Here is a 13,720-nt window from a genome sequence, read left to right on the forward strand (position 1 = left end):
CACAATAACTCACAGAGCACTAAATATGCTCTTCATTTGTGACAATATTATACATATTGTATGTATAATACATATTCAGGGCACATTCTAGCTTCTTTATTGGTTGAGGTGAAACAACGTTATACAGTTAAAGGGATCCTGTCATCAGCATTTTCGGTATGAAGCCTGCAATACCCTTTGAAAGTGGGTGAAAAATCATTGTTAACCTATAAATAAGTTAAAAGTCGGCTCTGTACCTTTAGTATTCCGGTTTTCAGTAGTCCCGCGCCGTATGCAAATGACCACAAAAGAGTCAAATCTTCACTCGAAAAGAGTCAGATTTTCCTTCCTCCGGCGTTTCAGAGCTGGCTCTGCCTCCTTGTTGTTGATTGACAGCTACTCTCACTCCACTGCACATGAAATCCCGCGCTTGCGCATTGAGACTGTAAAGTAGATGTTCTCACATTATTGGACTGGGCATGCTCGGCGCTCTGTGTGACGTCATCATATGCCGTCGGTTCCTCTTCTAATCCAGCCCCCGTCTCCTGACAGCTGAGTGAACGAAGCGAGCGGGGTGTGTACCCGCGTGGCGCATGCGCAGTTAAATATTTCCGGATGAATGAAGCAGGGAAGGTGGTGAGGCACGCATGCGCGAGATGTGAACCGAGAGTTCGGCAATTAGGGCTGCACAGGCGGCGTACGTGGGCGGAGTCAAGATCGTGCGTCACAAAGCTAAAATGAATTAGCATAAAAGGCGGTAAAACTTTTAATGGCTATATTTCGGGCAAGAAGAAGAAGAACGGAGAGAAGAACACATCAATGCACTATGGACAGCAGCGGGCACTACAGGGTCAGGACGTTTTAAAAGGTAAGATGGTGATGACAGGATCCCTTTAATGAATAATACCTCAAGACAGCAAAAGAATAATACCGCCATATAGTGATATAATAATAATATACATAAACAATGAATGAATATTATCATACAGTGACATCATAATAATGTCTGTCGTAAATGAGTAATGCTATTATAGAGTGACTGAACAATAGTACCATGGAGTTAGTGAATAGCACTGCCATACAATGACCACAAAACGTTGACCAAACAACAGAGCTACACAGTGCCATACAGGCAGTCTGCAAGGCTTTATATCTGCAGTTACAAACTGGCAGTCCCTGCAGTCATAGAAAGGTGCCGCCTAAGGCAAGGTACTAGTCTCATGGTGCGGTTATGGCTTATGGACCGCAGTGTCTCCCTACAGCAACATTTTTATATATTTTTTCAAAAATGTTTATTAAAGGTTTTCAACAATGTATTAAATACACAGTCAAGCGGAGAGAGGGCAGGAAGTGAAAAAGCACAATAAATACCTCGACTAAAGGCACATGGAGTACATGGTCCAGGTAGATACCGTATTTTTCAGACTATAAGACGCACCCAACTATAAGACGCACCCAGGTTTTAGACAACAGAAAATAGGAAAAAATTCATATTTTACTACTTTTGCAAAGCAAAAACTATTTGTTAAAAAAAAATTATTTGTTCTGTTTCACCACATTCTTTTGATACATACGATTTTTTAGCACTTTTTATTTAATTCCTTTTTTTCTTATTTTTTACATTGTGCTTGGGGAAAAATGGGAAAAGTGTTTTTTTAACGTTTAATATTTTTTTTACACTCCTGAAAATGTATCTGACTTTTTTTTTTTTTTTTTAACAATTTTATTAGTTCCCCTAGGGGACTTGAACCAGCGATCATTAGATCACTGGTACAATACACTGCAATACATGGATGAGTTACGGAAACTCGCTGAGCTATGCTGTTTCCGTAACTCTGTAGTGAATGGCAGTTACAGAAGCAGCATAGCATGCTACGCTGTTTCCGTAATATTTCCGTACTATTCAGTTCTATGGGAGTTACGCAAACAGAGTAGCTCAGTGAGCACTCGTTGGTTTCTGTAACTCCCGACCACCTAACTAGGAAGTGGTTTCGAGACAGCGGAGCGAGTAAGATAGAATGAGGTTTAGGGGCCCCGTTCTAGAGATAGGAGCGGGTCCCAGAGGTGGGACCCGCATCTATCTGACATTTAGGACATATCCTGTGGATATGTCCTAAATGTCCTTAATGGGAAGACCCCTATAAATGCCGCGGTGGCTATTGACCGTGGCATTTAACTAGTTAAACGGCCAGGAACAGCGCCATCGCTGTTCCTGTACGTGTGTTGGCTGTAAATCACAGCTGACCCCTGCAGTGTATGGAGCGGGCTCAGCTCCATGATGTTCCGGCACATCATGGGTCGGGAAGGGGTTAAATAAGAAGCGGTCAGGGGGCCCGGCGCTGCCGGGTCCCTTGACTTTCGACTATAAGACGCAGGGACTTTTTAGCAAGATTTATTCTTGCTAAAAACTGCGTCTTATAGTCCGAAAAATATGGTAAGTAGCAAGATTGTGAATAAAATAATTCCGCAATCTTCCTAGTACCTTGGGAGGTAGGCACCAGTAGGGAAATCTAAAAACTGTTGATCTACCGAGAGAAGGCATCATATTGTGAGCTGGTGGTAGGTAGGTGGGAGAGTTCAAGAATAAAAGCAGAATAGTCACAAACTGGGTCAGAATCATTAGAGCACCTCCATATTGTAGTGCTTCATTGTCCCATGTATATAGGTAACATAGTGGCAATATCTTAGGTAGGGTGAACAGGAGGGAGAAGGGAGGTTAAGGACATGCAGACCAGGACCACGACGGACATGAGAAACACTATGAAAAAAGAGAGGAAGTAATTGAGGTGTAGAAACATTTTGCAATGAACATGTGGTTAGATAGGATTTACACCGACTATAGTCTTTTACGGATACCAGGTGGTAGTCAAAGCAGTCACATATTCTTGATTTAATATGGGTAGGGAGAAGTTGTATTATGGGCTGCCATGTTTAAAAAAAAAAACACAGGATTCTTTTTATAGTGAGGTGTCCATCCAATCCATTCTCAATAGAAAGATAAGCTTCTCTAAGAATAAGCGAAGGGAGGAAATACCTGGCCCAGCCAAGTTTGTGGCATTGTTTTGTGCGCAGCAGCAGAAATAAAGAATAGTCGTTTATGCAATGGAGGGGTGTCTGTTGAAGGTAGGTGCCCAAAGAGAACTCAGCTTGAAGACAAGGGTATGTGGCATCTAGTGTGAGTTTGGGCGCAGAGCAAGATTCTATTCCTGAAGGACTGTATAGATGAGCACGCTCATAGACCATGGTATATTTCAGCTACTGTTTCTAATATCTAAAGCATTCAGTGTTGGGGTGTTTCCTATATCGAATTTCCTCAGCGGAGAGATATATCCTTTGTGAGCAACTTTTAGGGTATGTTCACACGGCCTATTTACGGACGTAAATCGGGCGTTTTTGCCCCGAATTACGCCCGAAAATAGCGCCTCAATAGCGCTGACAAACATCTGCCCATTGAAAGCAATGGGCAGACGTTTGTCTGTTCACACGAGGCGTATATTTACGCGCCGCTGTCAAATGACGGCGCGTAAATTGACGCCCGCGTAGAAGAAGTGACCTGTCACTTCTTTGGCCGTAATTGGAGCCGCTATTCATTGACTCCAATGAATAGCAGCGCTAATTACGGCCGTAATTGACGCGGCGTTCAAGCGCCTGCACATGCCGGTACGGCTGAAATTACGGGGATGTTTTCAGGCTGAAACATCCCCGTAATTTCAGCCGTTACGGACCCCCGCCGTGTGAACATACCCTTAGGAAAATCTCCAAGTAAGAAATAGTAGGGATATATTTTATGGCTTTGGAGAGATTTTTTAGGCTTGACGTGAGCTCCAGGTTGTGAGAGGTCCTTTGCATCATTCCTGAGATAGTGGAGTCATAATCCAGTTTGGATTGGAAGAACAAGTAGAAAGCTAAAATCTACCCCCAAGGTTCAGTCAATGTGGTGAGACTAGGACAGGGTGTCGCCCCAATACTTCTCTCAGGGCACACAGAACACTTATAGTACAGCTCTAATTTTGTAAGTAATGAAAGATGTGCAGATGGAAGAGATCATATTTGGTTCAAGCCAGGGTGAAAGAGCTGCCCGTATAGATAGATCAGTGAGGTCTTTAATTGTTGACACACCCGTCAGTGCCCGAAAACAAATAACTTGGTGTTTCTTTCCCTCCTGGAAAGCACGGTTGGAAGAAAAAGGGAGGTACAAGGAGACTTGAGGGGATAAATGAAGGCAGTGTCGAATGGCTACCTGTGAGTCGTACGTGGAAATAAACAAGGTTTTCCCTTAACTGATTGGAAAGAGAGGCACAGAGCTGATGCACCAGACAGGTAAGGACAGAAGGTGAGCAGCGAGAGCCCTAAATAGCTATGAGTCTATAGGTGGTGTTATAAACCAATCCTGAATGATCCGAGCATTAGTTTCCAGAATGTATAATCAGGGCCATTTCTAATCTCTGGGCAGGGAATAAAGCAGGTACAAAAGTCTTGGAAAAGCCACCATCTTGAGGAGATTGGCCCTCCCCAAGAAGGAGAGAATACAATTTCCCATTCAGCTACGTCCGCATGAAGCAAGTTAAGGGAGAAATTGAATTGGTAGATTAGAGCTTGGAAGGAGTATGGATAATTTGCACGCCAAGGTACATGCAGGATTGGGTTTGCCATTCAAGCGAAAAGCAAAGTAAGGGGAGCTGAGGGGCGCCAGTGAGTAATAGGGCTTCTGATTTGTGAACAGTAATAGAGAAACCTATAATGGTTCCCTTGGATTGAATTTCGCATTGGAGGGAACCCATGGTAAGCTGAGGACCTAAGATGAACCGTAGCAGATAATCGTCTGCAAAAGCAGAGTCGCAACACTTTTTTTTTTCTCCCAAAAGCGTTGCCCTGGAATCCCTGCCACATCTGAAGATGTATCCGTAAGGAATCAAGGGCAAAATTAAAAAGCAGGAAGAAAGGCGACATCCCTTTCCAACCGTATAAACCATTATGTCATCAGAAGTTAAAGGGAGTCTGTCACCAGAACTTTGTTTTGAACTAGCGGTATGCTAATATAGTTCATGCTAACCTGATTTTAAATGTGTTTTCCTTGTTCCCCACGGTGCCTGCTTTGCATTAAAAATACTCTTAAGTTTATGCAAATTAGCATTTCGGTGCAAAGGGGGCGTCTCTGTTGCACCAAAATGCTAGCACGTCATTGCCCTGTTCAACCCCCCGTGCCTCCCTGCTGGATGTGATTGACATGGGCCAGGCAGCGTACTTGGCGAGGTCATGCCTGGCCCCGTAGTGTAGTGAACGCGTGTGCGTTCCTGCATCTTAGTCGGCGCATGCGCAGTATAAGCAATAGGTCTGCCATTGCAATCGGCACTACTGCGTATGCGCTGATGACGTCATCAGCGCATTCGCAGTGTGATTGACGCAGTGTGATTTACTGCTAATTTGCATAGACATAATAAGAGTGTTTTTAATGCAAAGCAGGCACCCTGGGGAACAAGGAAAACACATTTAAAATCAGGTTAGCATGAACTATATTAGCATACCGCTAGTTCAAAACTAAGTTCTGGTGACAGACTCCCTTTAATTTGAAGGAGTCAGTGGAGGTCAGGAGATCCCAAGTGGGTCCGGAGGAATATGGCCTTTAGGCTTATAAGTTGGAGTAAGGCCCCACTGCACAGGGAGCAGATTTTTCTGTCTGTATTTGCGGATGGAAGATCCACAGAGGAAGACCATGGCAGGAAAATGGATGAGATTTAAAAAAAACATCCTCCACGTGATGCAGAACATTTTACACACGAAAATCGGAGCATTATGCAGATTTTCAAATCCAGAGCATGCCATTCTGTTTTGGAGGTTCACAGCGGATTTCACCCTTTTCAATGTTTGAAGGGTTGAAATCCGTAGCAAAATCCGCACATAACACGTGGATTTTGCTTTGGAAAATGTGCAACAAATCTGCTATATGTATGGGTACCCCAATGGTGCCTGAATGCCTTTTATTGAGGAAGTGAACCTATAGGATAGAGGATATTGGACTTTAAAGGCTATGGACACCTTTGTGGGTCTTTTTTTTTTTTTTCTTCTTTTTAGCTAATGCATTTATTTACTGATTAAAAACAACTTTTTTATTTGACACTTATTTTTTTTTAAAAAGCACAGTTTTCCTTCTGCAGCTTCTATGTATCACAGTACATGTTAGGCTGCAAAAAGACGCTCTGAGCCAACTCCGTCAGTGAGCTGCACTGACAGGTCATCTGACAGTTGCTCATGTGTGTAGCGTCCATGGCTGCGGGCCGTCGGGTCTACTCACCTCCTGACGCCCGCAGCCATGGATCTGTGAGCGCTGGTCCCCATCTCCTTCCCAGGAGACGCCAGCGCTCACTTCCGCTACGGTCCGCTGTGTCCCGTAGGGTGCGCGCGCTGGCCCTTTAAGAGCGGGCAAGAGCGTGCGCGCGCACCCTACGGGACACATGAAGAAAATTATCATCATCAACACACATGATTTCCTGGACTATAAGAAGGCCCCAGCCCTTCTGATCTTTGCCTGAGCGTTGTTAGTTTATCCCAAGTCTGTCTTGCAAATGGTCCCTTAGTGTTTCCCGTTCCAGTTGTTACCCGTGCCCTGTTACCTGTTCCTGTATCCCATGCTGTGTTCTTGCTCCTGTGCCTACTAGTTGGAGTCGTGTCTGCTGCACCTGTGTCCTCTGCCAGTTCCAGAGGGATTCGCCACGTCTGGCGCAACCTGCGGCACGTGTGTCATCTGCCACGTCCTGTGTCATCTGCCACGTCCAGAGGGATTCGCCACGTCTTGCGCAACTTGCGGCACCTGCTGTCATTTGCCATGTCTGGTGTTACCTGCTGCACCCATCTCCATCCATGCCAGAGCTGCGGCCACTGTCTGGACTATCCAGGTACCCTTGTGCAGGACTTTGTATTGCTGGGGTTTCCTGTTGTTTGGCCAGCTGCCTCCCTGCTATGGCGATGCGGCCTAGTGGGTCCACATACCCACAAACCGTGACAATGTGTGCTCCGGAGCGATTTTCTAAGCTTAGTTCTGATCAAATCAAATTGGATTTTATACATAGAAGCTGCAGAAGTAAACCGTACATTACAAAAGTTGTTTTTATTACTAAATAAATGCATTTCTATATGGTGTGTTTCACTTGAGTTGGGTCTAGTCAGTTTGGCCAGTAGTTTCACAGTCTTCACAGCCATCAAAAGAAGTTGTTTTTAGTGAGCTAAGCTTTGCTTTGGAGAAAGTGAAGGCATCACGCAGGCCCTTGGCCTCTTCCTTATAGCAACATTTATGGACATAATACGTAAATGGAAACCAATGTATATTGTCTACCTATACGTTGTAATAAATTAAAAAGAATCACTTCTATGTGAAACAATTAAAGATTAAAACATTAAAGCAGGAAATAGTTACATAGTTTGTACGGTTGAAAAAAGACACATGTCCATCAAGTTCAACCAAGGGATGGGAAAGGGGAAGTGGGATGGGAAAGGGGAAGTAAAAAATTTCTACACATAGCAGTTAATATTTTTTTGTTCTAGGAAATTATCTAAGCCTTTTTTAAAGCCATCTACTGTCCCTGCTGCGACCAGCTCCTGCGGTAGACTATTCCATAGATTCACAGTTCTCACGGTAAAGAAACCTTGTCGCCTCTGCAGGTTGAACCATTTTTCTCCAGACGGAGGGAGTGCCCCCTTGTTTTTTGAGGGGGTTTTACATGGAACAGGATTTCACCATATTTTTTGTATGCGCCATTCATATATTTATATAAGTTAATCATGTCCCCCCTTAGTGGTCTTTTCTCAAGGCTAAATAGGTTTAGTTCTTTTAATCTTTCCTCATAACTTAGATTCTCCATGCCCCTTATTAGCTTCGTTGCTCTTCTTTGTATTTTTTCCAACTCCAGGGCATCCTTTCTATGAACTGGAGCCCAGAACTGGACTGCATATTCTAGATGAGGCCTTACTAATGCTTTGTAAAGTGGTAATATTACATCCCTGTCCCGCGAGTCCATGCCTCTTTTGATACACGACAATATTTTGCTGGCCTTTGAAGCAGCTGATTGACACTGCATGCTGAAATTTAGTTTATGATTTACAAGTACACCCAGAGCCTTCTCAACAATTGACTCCCCCAGTGTGGCTCCCCCTAGGACATATGATGCTTGCAGGTTTTTCGTACCCAGATGCATAACTTTACATTTATCTACATTAAACTTCATTTGCCAAGTGGACGCCCAAACACTTAGTTTGTTTAAATCTGCCTGCAATTCACAAACATCTTCCATAGTCTGAACTATATTGCATAGCTTGGTGTCATCTGCAAAAATAGAAATAGTGCTATTAATCCCATCCTCTATATCATTAATAAATAAGTTGAATAATAGTGGTCCCAGCACTGAACCCTGGGGTACACCACTTATAACTGGGGACCATTCAGAGTAGGAATCATTGACCACAACTCTCTGGATACGGTCCTTGAGCCAATTCTCAATCCAATTACAAACTATACTTTCTAAACCTATAGTCCTTAATTTACCCATTAGATGTCTATGAGGGACAGTGTCAAATGCCTTTGCAAAGTCCAAAAACACTATATCCACAGCGGCCCCTCTGTCTAGGCTTCTGCTTACCTCTTCATAAAAACAAATCAGGTTGGTTTGACAGCTTCTGTCCTTTGTAAAACCATGCTGGCTGTCACTTATAATACTATTTATTGTCACATAATTCTGTATATAGTCCCTCAATAGCCCCTCAAACATTTTCCCCACAATTGATGTTAAGCTTACTGGTCTATAATTACCCGGCGAAGACCTAGAGCCCTTTTTGAAAATAGGCACCACATTTGCCCTGCGCCAGTCCCTTGGCACTATACCACTCATGAGAGACTCTCTAAATATTATGAAGAGGGGGACAGAAATAACTGAACTAAGCTCTTTAAGAACTCTAGGGTGTAACCCATCTGGTCCCGGGGCCTTGTGTACATTTATTTAAATATAATTAAACAATGGCTTTGAATACTAATGAAAATCCTCTTCTATGACTTATCTACATCAGGGGTCTCAAACTCGGCAGGGTATAGAAAAAAATGGGAAGTTGACGGGCCGCATTACTTTCAAATTTGATACAACACAAAATTATTGTTAATAAATTACTTATTTGAACTACTATAACACTATATTACTATAATAATACTACTATAACAATTTTCGTGTGTAAAATAACATTACTATAAAATTAATACTACATTACTATAATAATGCCGCAGTGCCCTCTGTGGATGCTGCCGCAGTGCCCTCTGTGGATGCTGCCGCAGTGCCCTCTGTGGATGCTGCCGCAGTGCCCTCTGTGGATGCTGCCGCAGTGCCCTCTGTGGATGCTGCCGCAGTGCCCTCTGTGGATGCTGCCTCAGTGCCCTCTGTGGATGCTGCCTCAGTGCCCTCTGTGGATGCTGCCGCAGAGTCTTCTGTGGATGCTGCCGCAGAGTCTTCTGTGGAGTCTGCCGCAGTGCCCTCCTCAGATGCTGCCGCAGTTCCCTCCGCAGATGCTGCCACAGTGATGTCAGGGGCTTGCCCAGAGCTGGAGTCCCGGAGCAGAGCCGCTTCTAGCACTCTGCCTGGGATTCCAGCTCTGCTTCTGACATCACTGTCCATATATGGACAGAGATGTCAGGGGCAACCCCAGAGCTGGAGTCCCGGGCAGAGCGCTAGTAGGCTCTTTCTGGGACTCCAGCTGTGGTCCTGACATCACTGGGACTCCTGCTCTGGGGAATTCCACAGAGTCCCGGAGCAGAGCCTGTACTAGCGCTCTGCTCGGGACTCCTCTCTGGGGAAGACCCTGACACACTGTCCATATATGGACAGCGATGTCAGGGAATTCCACAGAGTCCCGGAGCAGAGCCGATACTAGTGCTCTGCACGGGACTCCGGCTCTGGGGAAGCCCCAGACATCGCTGTTCATATGTGGACAGCGATGTCAGGAAATTCCAGAGTCTAGCGGCTCTGTGTCCCGCGGGCCGTAGATGACAGCCCGAGGGGCTGCATGCGGCCTGCGGGCCGCGTGCTTGAGACCCCTGATCTACATCTTTAGAATGTCAGAATAAATATATACATAAATTTTTTTGCTCTCCAGGGGGGAAAAGACATAAAATCCGATCCATGTTCAGCAGTCCGTCATTGAAATTAGAATTTAAGCGGATCTTGCTAAAATTGGTGGGGATTACCAACATAAATTTTCTTTTATATAATAAAATAAAACTGGTGAACCTATTTTAATACAACATTTTACTGATACATTGAGAAATATTTATCGAGTCATTCTCTTTTTTTTTCAGAGATTTGCAACTTATTTAACAAAAAAAAAGACACCACTACACTAGGTACAACCTACAGTGCCCACTGAACTGACATATATGTGACATAACTGCAGCAGTGAAAGCCTCGCCCACAGCAAACAGTCTTTCTGTGCAATGCATAGGTTATCTGGTAGTCTGCAAAGACTGTGGGTAGGGGGGACATGTAAGGACTTGAGTGGCACTGCAGTGTTTATATGCTCCGACACTCAATACAGTTGGCGCCATAGGGAGTGAGATAGGGCCGTTTTTAACAAACGTATTAAAAAGTAAAATTAAAAATTGTAGAAAAATCTTGCTGCACATCAAATAGACCATGATTATAAAATAAATAAAGAAGTTTTTTTGCCATCACCTCGATTTTTCTACCTTTTTTAATTTTATACTTCACGTGCTGTACTTGTTGAAGAGCACCCCGTTGGGCAATCATATAACCGACTCCATATATAACCACATCTCAGTAGAAATCTCTATGTAGAAAGATCGCTTTGTCTGAATTGGGCAGTGCCAGCCTCCTCTCTTCCTTTGAAAATTATATTAAAAAGTCCTTCAAGAGGGCTAAATAAAGAAAACATACATCCTGGAGAACACAGCAAAATACCTAAAAATCATGCACATGACTGTAATTGTGATCATGTATCACCCGGATGGAATCTACTTAGAAAAGCGTAACAATTGGATGCTGTATATATCGGCCCGAGTCCCCCATTAAAATCACTGTTTTCAGTGTTTCTAGAAGAAAATGTTATCCTTAATGTGGATTACACACAGTTCACATGCCGAAATGTAGACAATGACATGTATGAGGCCCTAAACTATATAAATAAGGTTATATTTACACTAGTGTCCTATTTGTACTGGATCGAAACAGGAATCACAATGGATGCTAAAACATGCTTTCTATTATGATCCATCTCTATGTTTTCTTCACTGGTAAAAGCTATGAAATGGATTGAAACTAATGCCCTATTTATTTCCCATTGGTGGCAATGGGCTATGAACAGAATAATTAAAAAGAAATGCCAGTGTAAACATAGCCTTAAAAATGTTTCTAATAAGTTGCTCATATATCGACACAAAAGATAGGAGTCCAGAAGACAATAGGTTGGTTTTTCATAGTGTATAAATAACTCCTAGATGATAAAAGTATCACCGTTTTATTGTTTATGAATTGTGTCTTTTATCTCCCGGAGATATTTTTGGCACTTACATAAAAAGCTAGTCACTAAATATAATGCTTGAAAGGTTAATGAATCATAGGTATGAAAAACATAAATCCGTATATTTTAAGAGGAGGCATTAACGTTTACTGAATCACCATGTGCTGTGCGTAGTGCTCATGTAAACCTCAGTGATTCACGAATATCTGATCACATCTATTATTCAGCTACTAGAGAGAGAGCCCAATGTGTATATCCTGCTCTGTGATGTGACTCATTATTCCTCCTAGGTAACTTTGCTATAATGATTCACAATATCACTTACTAGTCTTAGTCTAGAAACTACTACCGTATTAAGACTATAAATCTCTGCAAGGAAATATTCTGCTGTAAAAGCAAAGCTCCACCCTTGGGATCTTCATTAAAGAATATATGAGGGCATTGTATAATGTATTATTATTATTATTTTTTTATTAGAAATGCTTCTTCTCGCTTTGAGCGCATTCAGATCATTTCAAATTCCCCACCGTTGTCTTGCAGACTGCTCAGCACATAAAACACCCTGTAGTCTGTAATCTGTAATGCTTACATGTGACTGCTGAGTCTCGCCAACATTGGCCACTGGATCTAGTTTGTATGGTGTTTGTGTAGGTTTCCTTCATGTCCTCTGGTTCTCTCCTGGACTGATGTAAGACATGACAATCTCTCTACAGTGCTGCAAAATAGGTTGGCGCTATAAAAGCAGCAAGGAATAAACGAAATGTAGTGCTGAAGCTAGATTGTATGACCCTTTCAGCAGATAGGGACAATGCAAAGGGATGTAATGGCAATGCAATTTTGATGGGCTAAGACTGGATGCAATGTTGCAGTAGGCGATTCTGTCCTCTTGCATTGCAGATGTTCTATTCTTTTTAACACGACTTTTTATAATTTCTAGAGCTCTATTGAATGCATGGCATTGGAGCAAAGGGAAGCTCTTTATTGTTATTTATGTCTCCAAGCATATATTTCTCTCTGTAAAAACATAGTATGTGCGCACATCCACCTCTGTGTTTTGGGTTCTGATTTCATGCAAGCATTTAGATGTCAATAAATTAAAAGAAATCATAAAATGAATAATGTTTAGGGTGATTATTTTTCTTACATTTACACTGCTTAACATAATTTTTAGTTATTTGCATCAGCATTTCTTTGTGGTGAAGCAGATGTGCTTGGATTTAGGATCTGAGTCTGTTCTAATCAAAGATAAAGGATTTTTTTCTATGCATTTATTTATATTTAATGCTGTATTTCTCAGGGAATTGCGCTGACTTAAACAGGATCCACTGACTAATCTATTCTCCCACTAGAAAGAAACTGGGTTCTGAGAGGTTGTCTTCCAGAATTCCATATTAAAGGGGTTTTCACATCTTAAACAATTATAGTATATTCACAGCATATGCCATAAATGTCCGATAGATGCGGGTCCCAGCTCTTCATCTCATAGAAGTTAATTGGAGTGCCGGAAACAGCGTAGCAGAGTTAGCAGCGCTGGTTCCATAGCTCCTGAGTTCCAGAAACAGCGTAGCTCGCCATGCTACGCTGTTTCAATAACTCCCATTCACTTCTATGGGAGTTATGAAAACAGTGTAGCCCAACACCATTCAGTGGCCGGAGAGCAGCAAGAGAAGGTATCACAGGGTGGCCCATACTATGGATGGGTGCATGTCCCAGTAGTGGGACCCTTATCTATCAAACATTAATTGCATATCCTGTGGATATGCCATAAATGTCCAAGATGGGAAAACCCCTTACAGTTGATGGTACCATTAAAGAAGTATTCCTTGAACCCAAACCTTCTAACAAATTAGGAAAACATTCCTGCAGGAACAAAACCATGGAAGAGCTCACAATACTTGCTTTGGAACATTTGCCTTTAAAAGGATCATACAGTTGCACATGCAACAATGTTTTGAAACAAGTAATAGGCTACCAAATATAATTCGTAAATACAGACACTCAGGGCTGATTCTAGCTTTTCTGCTACCTGAGGCAGAAATTTAAATAGCGCCCCCCAGATCTTGATTGACATCCCCCTGGCTGTTCTACATCACTAGCAGCCTCCTCCAACTCTTGCGTATGCGCCGTTGCCTTGTACTCCCCTGGCATGGTGGGTGCCCAAGTAGTATAAGGCAATGGCGCATCCGAGAAAGCTGGAGGTGACTGGTAGTGATGTATAACAGCCAGGGGGGTG

The sequence above is a fragment of the Rhinoderma darwinii genome, chromosome 3 (assembly GCF_050947455.1).
Source record: "Rhinoderma darwinii isolate aRhiDar2 chromosome 3, aRhiDar2.hap1, whole genome shotgun sequence".
In the NCBI taxonomy this organism is placed as follows: Eukaryota; Metazoa; Chordata; class Amphibia; order Anura; family Rhinodermatidae; genus Rhinoderma; species Rhinoderma darwinii.